This window comes from Eptatretus burgeri, chromosome 8 (assembly GCF_056783735.1).
Source record: "Eptatretus burgeri isolate ZD-2024b chromosome 8, Ebu_testis_v1, whole genome shotgun sequence".
NCBI lineage: Eukaryota > Metazoa > Chordata > Myxini > Myxiniformes > Myxinidae > Eptatretus > Eptatretus burgeri.
In genome coordinates, this window is record NC_140968.1 from 45,030,586 (window position 1) to 45,045,585 (window position 15,000).

Below are 15,000 nucleotides of genomic sequence, written 5' to 3' on the forward strand. Positions count from 1 at the left end.
GGTGGTGCGAAGAGTTTTCTTTTCGCTTATTGATCGCGCCAAGCGGCTTGCTTGAGTCAAGGCGCTCAAACAAGCATTCCAACGGAACGGAGTGCTGTGCATTGCTTAACATGGCGGTCACCATGGAAACGGCGCTGTCGTAGTGCTGCAGCGAACGTCGTCCAGGCGGTCGTTTTCACTTTTACTCGATACTCTTACAGTACGACAACTTCAACAAACGAATTCATTGTGTTAGTAACAGCAACGGAGTACGAGGGAAAGAAAATATGGGGAGTCAGAAGGAGGAGCCACTTGCCAAGCTTATCTATAGACCCCACCTGTGGGGTGTGGAGGGGGGGGGGGTCGAGTTTCATGTTTGTAGATTTTGATGAATTAGGAAGAAAAGAGTGAAAGTAACAATAAAAGTATGAAACGCACGTTTCAACCCCAGCAGAGTTCGCAGCCTTGGGTGAGTGGAGATTTCACATTCCTGCACTGGACTTGCTGAAAATGTATATAATCTGTTTCTTGCCTGAAGACTTTTGATGTTTGTGTGGTGAATGTTTAAAAGAGTCCAACGGTCGACAGGTCTCAATATTGTGTTCGGATCCAAAAGGTCCAAGTGATCTCAGAGGTCGAAGGGGTGAAAATCATCGATAGGGGCTCTGTCTATAAGGGTCTTAAATGTTCTATTAAGGATCCAAAAGGTATGTTCCAATAGTAGTTAGGGTCTATACTCTATGGGATCTAATCGGTGCAATTGCTCTAAACTCTAAAATGTCTAAGCCTCGAAGGCAGTGGTTCCCAAACTTTTTTGTCCATGACCCAAAATTTGAAATCACATTTGCCTCGCAACGCGAATGATACTGGTACCTCGTGTACCTATGATAAAAATTGTTAGAGAAAATGCTTTTGACATGAAAACTGAGATTTTGAGGGGGGTGGGGGGGTTCAAGTTTGGGTCACAACCCTGGGTTTGGGAACCCCTGCTCTAAGGGGTCTGAAAGAGAAATATTGTCTTAAGGGTCTTAAAAGGTTTACAGGGTCCTGAGGGGTTGAAATGGGTATTAAAGCCAGACATGTCCTCAATGCTGGATATGAAATCAGAGCATCTCCCTGGACATATCACGTGTTTTTGAAATGGTCTGGCACCCTATCCTGCTCACTAAACTCTCTTCCCATGGTATCTAAGGCCATCTCCACTCGTGGCTCGCAGACTTCCTCTCCTATCGCAGTCAACGTGTGGCCCTAAATGGAGTTCTTTCATCCCCTCTTCCTGTCCAGGCTGGAGTTCCTCAAGGTAGCGTTCTGGACCCCGTTTTTTTCTGGTTTTCATCAATGATCTCTCCGACTCTTTGGAAAATCCTCTATATCTCTTTGCTGATGACTCCACCCTCTGCCGTACCATCGGTCATCCCTCAGACCGGCAAGCAGCAGCTTCTTCGCTCACTGCAGATCTGGATAAAATCACAAACTGGTCCAACACGTGGAACATGTCTTTCAATCTGGACAAATCTCACACTCTTACTATGTCTCTCTGAAAGGACTGTTTAGAACCCCCCCCCCCCATCCACTTTCAAGACAATCCTCTGGAAGAAGTCCTTTCTTTCAAGCTTCTGGGTTTCACTATCTGCCATGATATTTCCTGGGAAAGCCACATTCCCAACCTGGCCTCCAAACCAAGTCACCGACTGGGAATCCTCCCTCTGTCGTGCAAAGTCCTCCCTCTGTCGTGGTCGAGACGATCGTGGTTGTTGTGATGGTGGCGTGGTTGGCGTTGTGGTTAAGGTGGTTGTTGTGTGGTTGGTCCAAAATATCGATAGTAAAGAAAAACGGCTATCTCAAAGATCACAGCCCTGTGACACGAATAAATCCCATTAAACAATGGTGGGGAAATCTGACTGAACACAGACTTATCGATCTAACTGAACTAAGGACCATTATGGTGTTCTGCGAATTTCCACAGCCATAACACTACCCCTCCCCTTTTTGCAGACTCGTCCCGAGTCGTCAAATTTTCGTGTGCCATCATGTGTAAGTTTCCCCTAGTACGTTTTATCTTCGGATTCCTGAGTGCGACATTTAGTGTATTCGTGTCCCAAAAATAAATAACCTACGGGCTGACTAACTAACTAAAAAAACCCACTCATACAGACGACTTAAATAAATTGCCGGCGCGATGACACACATGAAGCGGGAAGCAACTCATATACAATTTTACCCTGAACTTAACTTATACATTTTACACTACACCATGCCCCATGATCGATGGACTCTGTGGGGAAAAGAAACACAGGGAGCCAGGCTACCCACATGCAGTCTCTGGCTCATGAACAATTGCAGGTGACAGGGAATGTGGCCGGCTGCTCAAGCGCAGTCCTTGGCCTTCCCCGTGAAATGAGCGCAGTGAACACAAGCGGTGCATGGGCCGCCAGTGCAGTCCCGTGTGCGGCTGCTTACAGGGCAGTCCCTGCAGAACGCGCGATGATTCTGGTGCACATGGCAATGAATGGGGGCAAATGCAACAGGGCAGCAGGCATGGGGCCAGACAAAGGCAGGCAGACAAGGCATGGCAAGGCAAGACAAGGCCGTTGTAGCAAAACGGGCCAGTGGTGAAGCTGACCGGCACAGGCCTTGTAGCAAAAACAGCCGGCAGATGATCCGACCGGCACAGGCCTTGCAGTAAAACAGCCGGCAGATGAATGACCGGCACAGGCCTTGCAGTTCGTGGAGGGAGTGCGGTGGTGCTGGCCACTCGGAAGGTGGGCTCCGACCTACCCTACTGTCTCCCTCCCAACCTATTGCCTTAGCCTGTCTCTGTCCATACCCACCCCCTTAGTTTGCAAAACAAATTTAGCCCCATCTTATTTTTTTTTGTTTTATTTTATTTATTGTTCCTATAATTCATCTCCCTAACCCTCTTTATGGTCTCTGTTCGGCTAACCTATTGTCATCTGGCCTACCCCCAACCCCTACGTTCCCTTCCTGGAGGGGAATAAGGGAGAGCTAGCATCCTGTGTTGAGGCCCAATGAAGCCTCAGAATGGCCTCCTCAGATTTCAGCAATCTTTAACCCAAAGTGGATCCAGCGGCCCACAACGAGAGCGAAGGGATGGATGGTGCGGAGGGGTACACTTCCTATCTACCCTACCAATTATTACTTAAACTACCCCAGGGTTTTCCAAAAGCGCCTCTCGCTTAAACTGCTTGTTCTAATAACCCAGATTCCCGTCGCCTGTGTTGTGTCTTCTCATATTTCAGGCCATGCCCTCAAATTTTCCTCCCGTGCCCTCACACGGTCTCATGGCTGGGACGCGTGGCTCCCTTGGCAGGAACTACCCTCTGCCAATTCTCAAACAATGGCACCCCCGGGCACTACAACTGCCTCCGAGCCTATCAGCTCCCTAAACACCGGGGAGTACCCTCCCTGGCGACTCCCCCTTGATGCCCACGTGGCGTGTTGGCGCCCCGGGTCCCTTTCCGAGGGTCGCCCGTGGCCAGTACACTGCCCCCGTGGCATTCTGGTGCTACGGGTCCCGCATCATGCGGGCCCACCCGTGCCCACTACGCTATCCTGGCCCCCACTGGACCTTTGGCCTACCGCGGCCGACTAACCCAGTGCCCGGGGTACCCACTAAGCGATACTCACCGTTTGTAGCCACGCTCCCAGCCCGTCAGCAGGGCTCCTGCACCCCTCCAAATGGGTTTCGAGCCTACACTCCCACCAACAGCAAAACGACCTCCATTTTGTCAATTTAACTAACCAACTAACTCACTTTACACTGACCCCGGGGTCCCTTGGGTGGGAGTCACTCCTCCCCCCCAATCACTCATCGCACCATGCATTCCACATTCGCTCCATACACTCAGGCCCGCTGGCCTCACTCACTCACCATGTTTCCATTTCACTCCTCTTCTCCTCACACATCGCTGATCACTGCCATTCTTCTCACGAAATCCCATAACTACCTCGTGCTCCCTCGTCATCCCTTACACTAGTACCACATCCTTTTAACACTACGTAGCCAAGCTACGTCCCCTCTACACATCCAAAGTCTGTCTCTGTTCTCAAATAATCCCATACTCATCTCCCATCCTAAATCTAAACTGAATCCCTCTAACTAATCCATTTCACGGGCCCCATGAGGACTTATTCCTGCCCCATGAAGCCGGTCTAACTCACACTAACCCTTCCCCCTAACTCGTGGTATCCTGTGCCCTGGACAGGGGGGTCTTCCACCCCTTGCCCGGGAATCCTGTTCACCTGAAGCGAGGCTTGTTTTTTTTCCTTATTTTTTTAATGCGCCACCAGCGCGGAAACTCGCAACCTGCGCTCTTTTCCCGTGACGTCATGGCAGCTGTCCGCACTCCGCGCACCTCGTCCCCCCTCGGACGGTACCATCCGGCAGGGATTTCCCCTCCTGCCGGATTCCAACGATGCGTGTAGTCATGACGTCGCCCTGCGCATCAAAAACAAGCCTCGCATTTCGAGGGGTTCCCCACGCGAACACATGTGCTCTGCTCGTCGGAGCTTTACACAAACACACTCGCGTGGAGAACCCATCCGGTCCAAATCCATATCTAGCCTACCTTCTGTCCGTCCGTGGGATTGGCTAATCCACCACGTGCGTTTACGGACCGGGCTTCACCCCCGCAGGCGCGCACGTGGCGGCCTCGCGTGTAGCACAGCACGGACCCCGTGCGCACTGCCGTGCAAACCCCAATGCATCTACGGCCGCGACTCGATCTTTGTCCAGCGTCAGGCTCCGTCGTTGTCGCACACTTGCGCACAAACTCCCCCATGCGAGGCTCACACGCCTCGAGATGACATTCACACCGGGACATGCGGTTACATGTTCCCGCATGCCAGCCGCCATCTCCTTCACATACAGCAACCCCACACACACGGTCCCTCTCACACATGGCCGTTCACTTACTCGTGCCATTTCACTCTCACACGTGGTTCCACTCACACACGGCCTTTCACTTGCACAGCGGGTTTCACTCATACACACGTTTTCACTCAAGCTCGCTATTTCCCTCGCACACGCTGTCTGTTCCACACACGGTGCTTCAACCACACACGGTGTGCTGGGAGGCACGCATCTCGGCTCACTCGCAACCTCGCACACTATTTTACTCACACACGCGGTCCCTTTCACACACAACCTTTCACCCACGCTATGTGCGCTTTTCAGCACACATTTCGCCACACTCGTAAACACACACACCGGGACATTCACGCTGGGGATTAGCGCCACCACAAGGGGTTCCGAGGCCTTCACACCCCCCCCCAAGCTTTGTGTACCCGTCTACAGCACTCGCCCCCTCGACCAAGCAAAGCTCGACCGGACCCACCTGGATGAGATCCGCTTCAAGGGAGCATAGCGTCTCCCTCCATTCCTGAAGGAGGTTATCCGGCTGCTTGCACCGGGTCACGACACATTCCCCAAGCTCCCCCTCATTGTCCTCCACTACCTCCATGTGTGTGTGCTCGTCTTTCACCCAATCTTTATTGTGTAGTCTCTCCTCTACTTTTTCTATCACCCGAGTATACATTTTATTTCTGTTGTCTCTTCGTGTCTATTTAATTCAGTCTCGACTCGGTCTATCTCCCGTGTCTCTGGCAATACTTCTATTTCCTTCTTTGTCTCTGTTATTTCCATCGTCTCCATTTTTATTTGTGTCTCCTTTATCAGGGTTTGCCCTAATTGTTCTTTCATCCGACGAGTGGTGTCAATCAAGTCCTGCACCACCAACATTACTCCTTGTGGTGCTGTCACACATTCCAACTTATTGTGCCATTGTACTTCCTGGCTCATTTTGAGTCGTTCTTCCTCTCTGAGCTTTTTGAGTTGTTTATTCTCTTTCCGGAGTTTTTGCATCTCTGTGGACTCAAATTTCGCTCTCTCCTTGAGTTGGTTAACTTCAAACTCGTTTTCTTTGTATTTTCTATTCCACCGTCTCTCATGTTCTTCATTCTGCAATCTCGTTGTTTCCTTCAATTGGTTAATCTTCCATTCCTGTTTCATTCCTTGTTCTGTCACTATCTCCTCGTACTCCAACCTTGCTCTTTCTTTCAATTGGTCAACCTCAAATTCATGTTCTTTTTGTTTTCTATCCCACTGTCTCTCATGTTCTACCTTCTCCAATCTCATAGTTTCCCTCAATTGGTTAATCTCCCTTTCCTGTTTCATTCCTTGTTCTGTCACTATCTCAATCGTACTCCAACTTTGTTTTTTTCTTTTGTTGTTCACACCCAAATTCATACTCTTTTTGTTTTTTTATTTCACTGTCTCTCTTGTTCCTCATTCTGCAATCTCGTCATTTCCTTCAATTGGCTGATTTCTTTCTCCTGTCTCATTCCTTGTTCTTTGTGTTTTCTATTCCACTGTCTTTCTTGTTCCTCATTTTTAATCTGGCCTTGGCTTCCAGCTGTTTGATCTGTACATTGTGGTTCCTTAACGTTTCATTCTCCGTTCTCGTTCTTTCCTCTCTTCATATCCTCAGCTCGTTTTGTAATTCCGATTCTTTGTTTTGGTGTTTCTGTAACTCGGAAGCTTTTTTTTTCTAATTCCTTTGTCATCTCCACACCTCTTTCACATTCTTCCTTCCTCATCTCCTTCAGTTGGTGAATTTCCAATTCCTGTTCCTTTTGTTTCTTATTCCACCGTCTCCCTTGTTCCTCATTCTGCAATCTCATAGTTTCTTCCACTTTGCTGATCTCTACTTTCTGCTCCATTCCCTGCAAAAACTTACGGAATTCCTGCCTTTCCTGTTCTGTTTTTATCTTCTCTTCCAGGCTTTCTCTTTTCCGATTGCCTGTTCTTACCTCCTTCTTCAGTTGTTCCAATTCCCCATCGTGTTTCCCTTTCCAGCTTCGTTTTCCATTCTTCTTCCAAGTTCTTCCTATCCCAAGAATTACGAATTTGCTCTTCCTCTATTCTTTCGTTCAGTTCGTTCTTCTCTTGTTCCAACTTATGGGTTCTCCCCTCTACTTTCCTCATTTCTCCCTGTAGTTCTTTGAACTGTCTTAACTTTTCCAACAATTCTTCCTTCCTTTCCTCCAGATATTTCGCTCCTCTTTTTATCTTCTGTTCGAGGCTTTCTTTTTTCCTAATGCCTTCTTCTACCTCTCCCTTCAGTTTTTTTTAATTCCAAATCGTGTTTCCGTTTTTACTCCTCCAACTTCGTTTTCCTTTCTTCTTCCTCCCTCGTGTCTTCCTGTACATCGGCCAATTGTTGTGACTCCGTACGCACGTAATCCTCATGAACCCTGTCTACGCGCCGCCGTGCCTTGTCCAATTCAAAGGAAAACGAATGCAATTCCCCTATACAGTTGTCCCCATTCCTCCACCGCTGCAAGGACTTTGACACTTGTCTCCGAAGCCCATCAATGCATGCTCTGGCATCCTGCCACGCCTGCCATGGCGCCTGCCGTGACCACGTGGTCTGAATCAGTAGCTGGGAGCCCACACCTCGTGTCATGCCATCAGTTGTGCTAATAATAGCAGCTCACTCTGTGTTGCGCTGAGATGCGGCAGCGCCGCTATTTTGCCGGCAAAGTTCGTGCTCAGTATAGGGTGAGCGGCCCCACTGATTACGATTAGTGGTGGGGTGATAATAATAAGAACCGTCCGGGGCCATGTATCCTACATTCAAACACATTTCTAATCCACCCTGCACCCATTCGCCTTGAAATGCCATCTTGCTTCTCGGAAATAATTTTTACCACTCGCAATTTGATGGGAATTGAGGGTCGCTCCACTCACCCTTAGTCCGATTCCCGTTAATTTAGTTGGAGGTGGGATGGATTTGAATCCCACTCCTGACACCAGTGTTACGCATTCACGCCCACCGGCGTGCGATCGACTGCGTTTTTCTAATAGCAGCCACGTCGCCCACCGGACGGACAATTCAGTCGTGACCTTCCGGAACAACGCCAGAACCCTGTCACGGGTGGGTTCTCAATCCCAGCACGGCTTAGCCAATTTTCTACCCACGCAAAATAGGGTCAATCGCCGAGTATCGATATACCTAAGTACTCGCGCGGGTAGCCTACCGGGAGACCGTACCTCGACACAGGTCGGCTTGGACACGAACCGCTCAAGCAATCCGTTCCGTTCTTCAGTGATTACCGAGCGGGTATTATCGCCCGACCTCGCCGGATCCGATTTTATTTAACGGGTATTTAAAACCCAACTAATATTCCGCAATAAGGGAAAGAGGACACGACGAACGGGTTTAACATTTAAATCTGCACATTTATTACTTAACACGTATACAGGGAAAGCAATGAAAACACGTATGCAGTAAAACAATCATGCACGGGACGGGGACAAAGACATGAGCAAGGTGAAAGCACTACGACCGTCTATCAGGAATTATCATTTACAAGCACTTACACAGTTCTACTTATAGACGGCGCCACCAACATTCATTCAAAAGAAAAGACTACCCTCAAAGACAAGGCAGTCAGACAGGGTCCGTAGACCTTTATACCGTGGAGCCTTGGTGACCGAATGGGCCCCACGAGACCGTTGCAGGTTACCTGCACCCTCGTGGTGCTTTGATGGGCGAGTTGCGACATCTGTCCCCATGGCAGCTAGGATAGCCGCGGCTGACTCGGGCCTTCCACGGGGCCGGCGAGCTCTCTCCGGTGCTCTTCACTCGGACGCGCAGGTCTGCGCAACAGAGCTGCGCCTCCAGTCCGCGTCCCTGGTGCCATGCGCGGACTCCCCATCGACTGCGAGCTCCGACTAACGGGTCGTTCCACGGATCGCTTCTCCACAGACAGGCCACCACGAGCCGAAGATCCCGACCAAGAAGACCACCAGAAGAAACCACCAACACACTCTACTGGGCGTCCCACGCGCCCTTAAATTCCTCCTGGCTTCTTTCTCCGCCCTCCTTCGAGCTCCTCCGGGAAGCTTTGAGAAAGGGGGCGTTCCCCATTCCCAACTCTCTCGCCCCCCCCCCTCACGGCGTGCGGGGGTGCAAGGGAATCGTTACATGGCCCAAGCCTAGGGAGATTCATTCCCCCAAAATGAGGCCCCTCCTTCATATGACCTTTGACCTCTGGCTGGAATCGCACTTCCCCCACACCAAAGCGGGGGAAAAGCAGGCGGGAAAATCCGTGCGCCATCAAAGTTCCTTCTTGTTTTCCCCTGGCGTTATCGAAATCCTTTTTCCTTCGCTTTGTAGAGACGGTTTTTATGAGCGGAGAGGGTTGCGATTTGGTGTGTGGAGAAGGGGGATCGGCAGTTGGTGTAGCGAGGAAGGTGGTTAGGTGATTGGCGTAATTGTGATTGGCGTGGTGGTTGAGATGATGAGGAAGGCATGGTTTGTTGAGAGGCGCGCGTGGTGGTGGTGGTGGTGGAAGGACCGTGGGTCTGAAGCGGTTGTTTGAGAGCGATGTTGGTGGTGGTCGAGGAGATCGTGGTTGTTGTGATGGTGGCATGGTTGGCGTTGTGGTTAAGGTGTTTGTTGTGTGGTTGGTCCAAAATAACGATACTCAAGAAAAACGGCTATCTCAAAGATCACAGCCCTGTGACATGAATAATTCCCATTAAACAACGGTGGGGAAATCTGACTGAACACAGACTTATCGATCTAACTGAACTAAGGACCTTTATGGTGTTCTGCGAATTTCCACAGCCATAACAATATTCATGTGACTGGAACGAGCTTTGTAATTCCAGTTACCAGTCAGGAGAGGAACGTTGCTGCCAAATTTCAGCCAGATCGGCCCAGTAGTTTGGCTGGAGAAGTCAAAAAAGGAGACGGACGGACTGATGGTGGGCGGTGACAATACCTTATCTGGAATTTACATTCCAGAGAAGCAAAAAGTAGGGGCAATACCCCTGGGCACTCACCTGGTCGAATAATGATACTGAGGAAGAAGGAAATGAACCAATGTTATCCCAAATACCTATTTTGGGGGCAACGCCTTCACCCCCATAAACCCCACCAGACCCAATTTATTAAATTGCGCGAACACACTTTGGTACATCACAGGTGATGAAAGGTGTGGTCAAGTTTCATCAAAATATGTGTGTAGTTTCTGAGAAGAAAGCGAATACCTACTTTGGGTGGGCAACCCCCCTGTAAAGCCCCTTCGACCTCAAATTTTGTTAATGGCATGAACAAACTTTGGTACAGCATGGGTGAGGAAGGTTGTGGTCAAGTTTCATTAAAATTGTGTGTGGAGTTTCAGAAAAGTTGCATATGTTTACGGACGGGCGGATGATGCGCCATTTCATAAGCTCCCCGGAACTATGTTCTTGGTGAGCTAAAAATAGCTCTTGGTGAGCCCCCTGGGGGAAAAACAGTTATTTCCACAACAGGTGGGGTGAAAATGAGGGATTAGGGGGAAAGGGCCATGGCTCCCTTTCCAGAAGTAGTATGGTCATGGGGAGCACAATTTAAGTTAGCGGCATGGTCCTTATGTTTCATGAAAAATCTGGTCTGCAGCTGGGCTATCGGTTTCTGAGATTTTAAAATAAATTCCATGCTTTTGAGGCGAAACCCCCTTTTTCAGCCTCTTATAGGGGGTGGATCCGGGTGGGGAGTGCAACCCCATGCGACCTTACTGTCCTGATGCATCATTCCAAATTTGGTCCATATTGGTGTGGTAGTTTGTAAGATATTTTAGTCAAATGTTAACGTACGGATGTATGTAAGTACAGACGGAGAGGCACTTGGTCTGACTCTATGAGCTTATTTTGGAGAAATAACCTAAAAAGGAGATGTGGACAAATAATTATTGTCATAAAAATCCCACCTAAATCAATAGGACACTTGACTCAAGAGAAAAACTTTACTCAAGCATTGATCAGTCTTGGGAAAATTATGAGTCACGACTGCACCTGCAAATGAGATAAGAAAAAAACCATAAAGTCTCTGCAACAACTCGGTTCCTTCATTGCTACCTCCACCACCGAAGGTGAAGGAGGTAATGTTTTCACCCCTTTCTGTGTGTTTGTTACTTGCAAAATCGAAGATTTTTCAAGTGTACTGGTCAGTCGATTTTGTTGTTCTGTCTGTTTGTCTATCTGTCTGACAGTCTGTCTATCACCTACAGGTCATAATTCAAAACTTATCATCATGAAACTTTGCTAAGTTGTCGAGGTAGTTTCAACTGAGAAGCCCATTGATTTTGAAGTCAAAGGTCATCTTGAGGTCAAGTTTCTAAAATCATTATTTTTCATCCAATTGACTTGAAATCTGAATAAGATTTGCATATTATGTCACCAAATTGGGAAACCAACTATTTTTGAGGTCAAAAGGTCAAAGGTCAACTCAAGGTGAAACTTCTTAAATCAAATGTCATCTGCAAAATCGTAAATTTTCATCTGATTAACCTGAAAATTAAGCAGCAATTGCATCATGCATCACTGAATTTGGACACCAACTATTTTTGAGGTCAAAAGGTCAAAGGTCAACTCCAGGTCAAACTGATAAAATCATCAATTTCAATCTGAAAAATAATCAGTTTTCATCCGATTGACCTGAGCTTTGATTAAGATTGTCAATTTTAATCTGAATGGAATGAACAATTTGATGTATTCATGGCAACCTTTGGAGAAGAGGAGAAGAGGAGGAGAGGAGATTGGGACCATACTCTGTGCAGAGCATTGGTGCTGCTTAAGCAGTCTCCTTGGCTATTGGGCACAATCCTGGATGGGTCACCACTCCGACACAGAATACCAGCATACCATGCCGGCACCTCGGAAGGATGACAGGCCGAATTAACCCCACCTGGTATTAATTCAACAGCTGAGCGGGATTTGAACTCAGGACCCTCGGATCCAAAGCCCACCACCCTAACCTTGAAGCCAACACCAGGCATAACCTTTGAGAGGGAGTGGATTTTGCAAGTATCGTGTTCTGTACCATGTCGTTTTCTTGTTAATTGCTGGAATTCTTCGGATTCCGGCAATTATGTTGGTCGGTTGTGTGCGTCATTCTGTGTCTGTCTGTTTGTCTGTGTGTTTGTTTACCCTGTAGCAGCCACACCGTTTCAGCGATCATAACCAAGCTGGGTACAGACGTCGGCCATGGTCCAACTTAGACACTTGTCATTTTTGGTGAATCTAGGTCAAAGGTCAAGGTCACCGAAAAACCGAAATTCTTATTTCCGCAATAACGTCCGCTAAAATGGTCGTATCGACTTCAAACCAAATCCAAAATGTGCATCTTCCATACTGCATCCAACCATATGTCTCATTTGGGGTGTCACACCAACACCCTTCTTAGCGGTTGGGGATCGAATGTCGTGGCGTCAGTTCAAAAATTTCAAATTGCGATAACGCCATTTCAAGTCTGATTGACTTCCAACTTATGATGATGACCAAACTAAGTGCTATAACTCATTAAACAGTAGCACGATTGAATTATAAGAACCAAATTGATTTCCAGGTTTTTGTTTTTTCAGAGATCATGGAGATATGACAAAGTTATTCCAGCAATTCCTTGCTCAACGAGCAATTTCATTTGTTTGTCTGTCTTTCTGTTTGTTTGCAGGATATCTCAAAAAGTTGTGAACGGATCCGGATGAAATTTTGTGACAAGGACAAACTTATTAGGTTTTGGTGAGTATCGGAATCCGGATCCGGATCTAATAATTTTGAAGTGATTCTTCACCATTGAGAGATCGGGCCAAAAATGATATATAGCACGATATCTCCAAAAGTGGTTTACGGATTCGGATGAAACTTGGTGGACACGTTGGATGTGTGGCAAGGGCGAATTGATTGGATTTTGGTGAAGATCCGAATCCAGATCTGGATACGAGAATTATTTAATTTTTAAAGTGATTCTTCACCATTGTGAGATTGGGCCAAAAACGATAAAGTACTGTATAGCATGGTATTTCAAACATGTATTGCGCCCAATATGTTCTCGTGGATCAGGCATTGCAGGGCGGAGGTATGCGCTCTACCAAGTGCCCTTATAGTTGAAAAAGAAACAGAGGAAGATTTTAGTCTCAAAACTTGCAAAATTCTCAAATGTTTGTTCCACAAGATACCTTTGTTGAGGTTTTACCCATTTTGTTGTTTGAAATGTGCTTTGTGTCATGTGACAAATTTTACTAGTATGCCATTCCACATACCCAATATATTGCATGTCATGATAAAATCTAACATGCTCTATTTCTCCACGACATGCCTGTCTTTTTGGGCGATGCGTAAGAGAGGGTTCAGTGTCGAGCAACTACATTGATTCCAGGGCGAGCTAGACTAAGCTCTGAGGATTGGCTGAGGTAGACCGGGACTTAGACATTAGAAAGGAAGTGATTATACGAGAGGATCTGATAGCTATTGAAGTTAATGAAGGGTGCAGACAAAATAAGTAAAGAAGTTTTTCAGTGGAATATGCAGTGATTGGACTGAACTCTGAGGGATAGTCTGAGAGTAGAGAAAAGGAGAATTTCGACAGTCGTAAGGCAGGGGTCCTTCACTCAGAGAGTAATTGATGCATGGAATGGTCTCCCTGAAAAGGTAGTGGCAGCAGAATGGTAGATATGTTAGAATTTGAATTAGATAGGTACCTGGATGCATTGAGGATAAATGGGTAGATGGTTATTGGCAGGACTGATGGGTAACTATGGTATGGATGGGTGATTCTATATATGTGTAGTGATGGTAATGTCTGTGAGAATGTCTCATTAAAAAGTGAATGTGCTGTCAGCATTTGTTATTCCCCACCCAACAACCCCTTCACCCCCCCAAAAAAAACACAACAATAACAACAAATAACACTCCAGTGATGTGTCTATAGCAACTCCACCGCTCTCCTCCCAACTCCATCACTTTCCCCTCATTTGTACTCCCACTCCCCTCACCTTCCACTGAAATCAAGTCGATAAATGAAATTAACTCAACAAACATGATGTTGATAAAGCACAGACATGATGGCCCAAATTGTCTACTCCTGTGTCCAATTCCCTTGAACAGTTTCTCCTTCTATTCCATAAACAGCATTGGCTACTGGGTAAAGGTACAGACAGCAGAGCTGATCTGTATTTCAAATAATCAGCTCAAGCTGTGGAGAAATCTTTGTAAAGTCTTCCAGTGTACACAGGTCATCTTGTGGAGAACGAGAGTTGTACACATCAAGAGACAAGCGATGGGCACATCCTGACTTGTGTAAGCTCACCTTTAACAGTCACGACACCAACTATTTTGTTGAAGGCTTGCTCAATGTTATAGTCATAATGGACAGGTTGATCCTCACTTTTCATCTCGAAAGAGGGGTACTTGTGCGAAGCAAACGTATTTAACCAATTATTTTCCTGTTGACGAATGATTAACTTCTCCAAACTTTGATTAAAAACTAAATTGAATGATATTGCCAAAATCAATTTCAGTTGATGGTAAAGTGAGTCAGACATTGGGTCGTTCTAAAAGTGATTGTGTGTCTCACTGATGGAACTATGCCAAATATGGCATGGCATGCTTGGCAACAGTCACAGGTTCCATCCATACCAACACTGTAAAGGAATAGGATCTTCTCAGTTACTGCTTGGTGTTCATCATGACACAGAACAGCTGGGAGCTGCTGATGGCAGCACATGTGAACAGCGTACACACCTTTCTTTCCGCACTGTGCACCCCAAATGACGCTCCCGAAGTTACGTGCAGCACAGTGACTCGCCAGTGATGACTGACTCAACAATCCTTCATCATGATACAGCAGAATAAAATTCGCAACAATGAGAAACTTTCCTTGTTTGCCAGTTCCTGACTCGCTGTGTTTCCAAACTGTTCCTGATCGGCCAAAGCACTCCAGGCATGTACGTGCACAATTCCTGGAAAAAAATCCTTCATTTAGGCATTGCGTAAAATGAGCAAGTCATGACAATGTTATACCTGTTAGGGAAACCCTACGTCAGAGCTTGTAGGACACAGGTGAGATTTATACCTTTCATCAGCATGTCATGCTTGGAGAATGTAATGTCGTGGATGTACGCGGCACGGGGAAACAAAATGTGGAAAAGATTCATGTCTGCCCAATTGGG

General features: G+C 47.1%; 1 long non-coding RNA gene across 2 annotated transcripts in view; it reads left to right on the top strand.

Moving 5' to 3' along the window:
- Nucleotides 1-15,000, top strand: part of LOC147021644 (uncharacterized) — a 72,763-nt gene that overhangs the window by 8 nt on the left and 57,755 nt on the right. For both annotated transcript variants that reach the window (XR_015060877.1, XR_015060876.1), the window contains exons 1-2: nucleotides 1-448; nucleotides 12,504-12,571. The exon at nucleotides 1-448 is cut by the window's left edge. This is a non-coding gene — a long non-coding RNA (uncharacterized LOC147021644). The remainder of the gene's footprint in view (nucleotides 449-12,503; nucleotides 12,572-15,000) is intronic.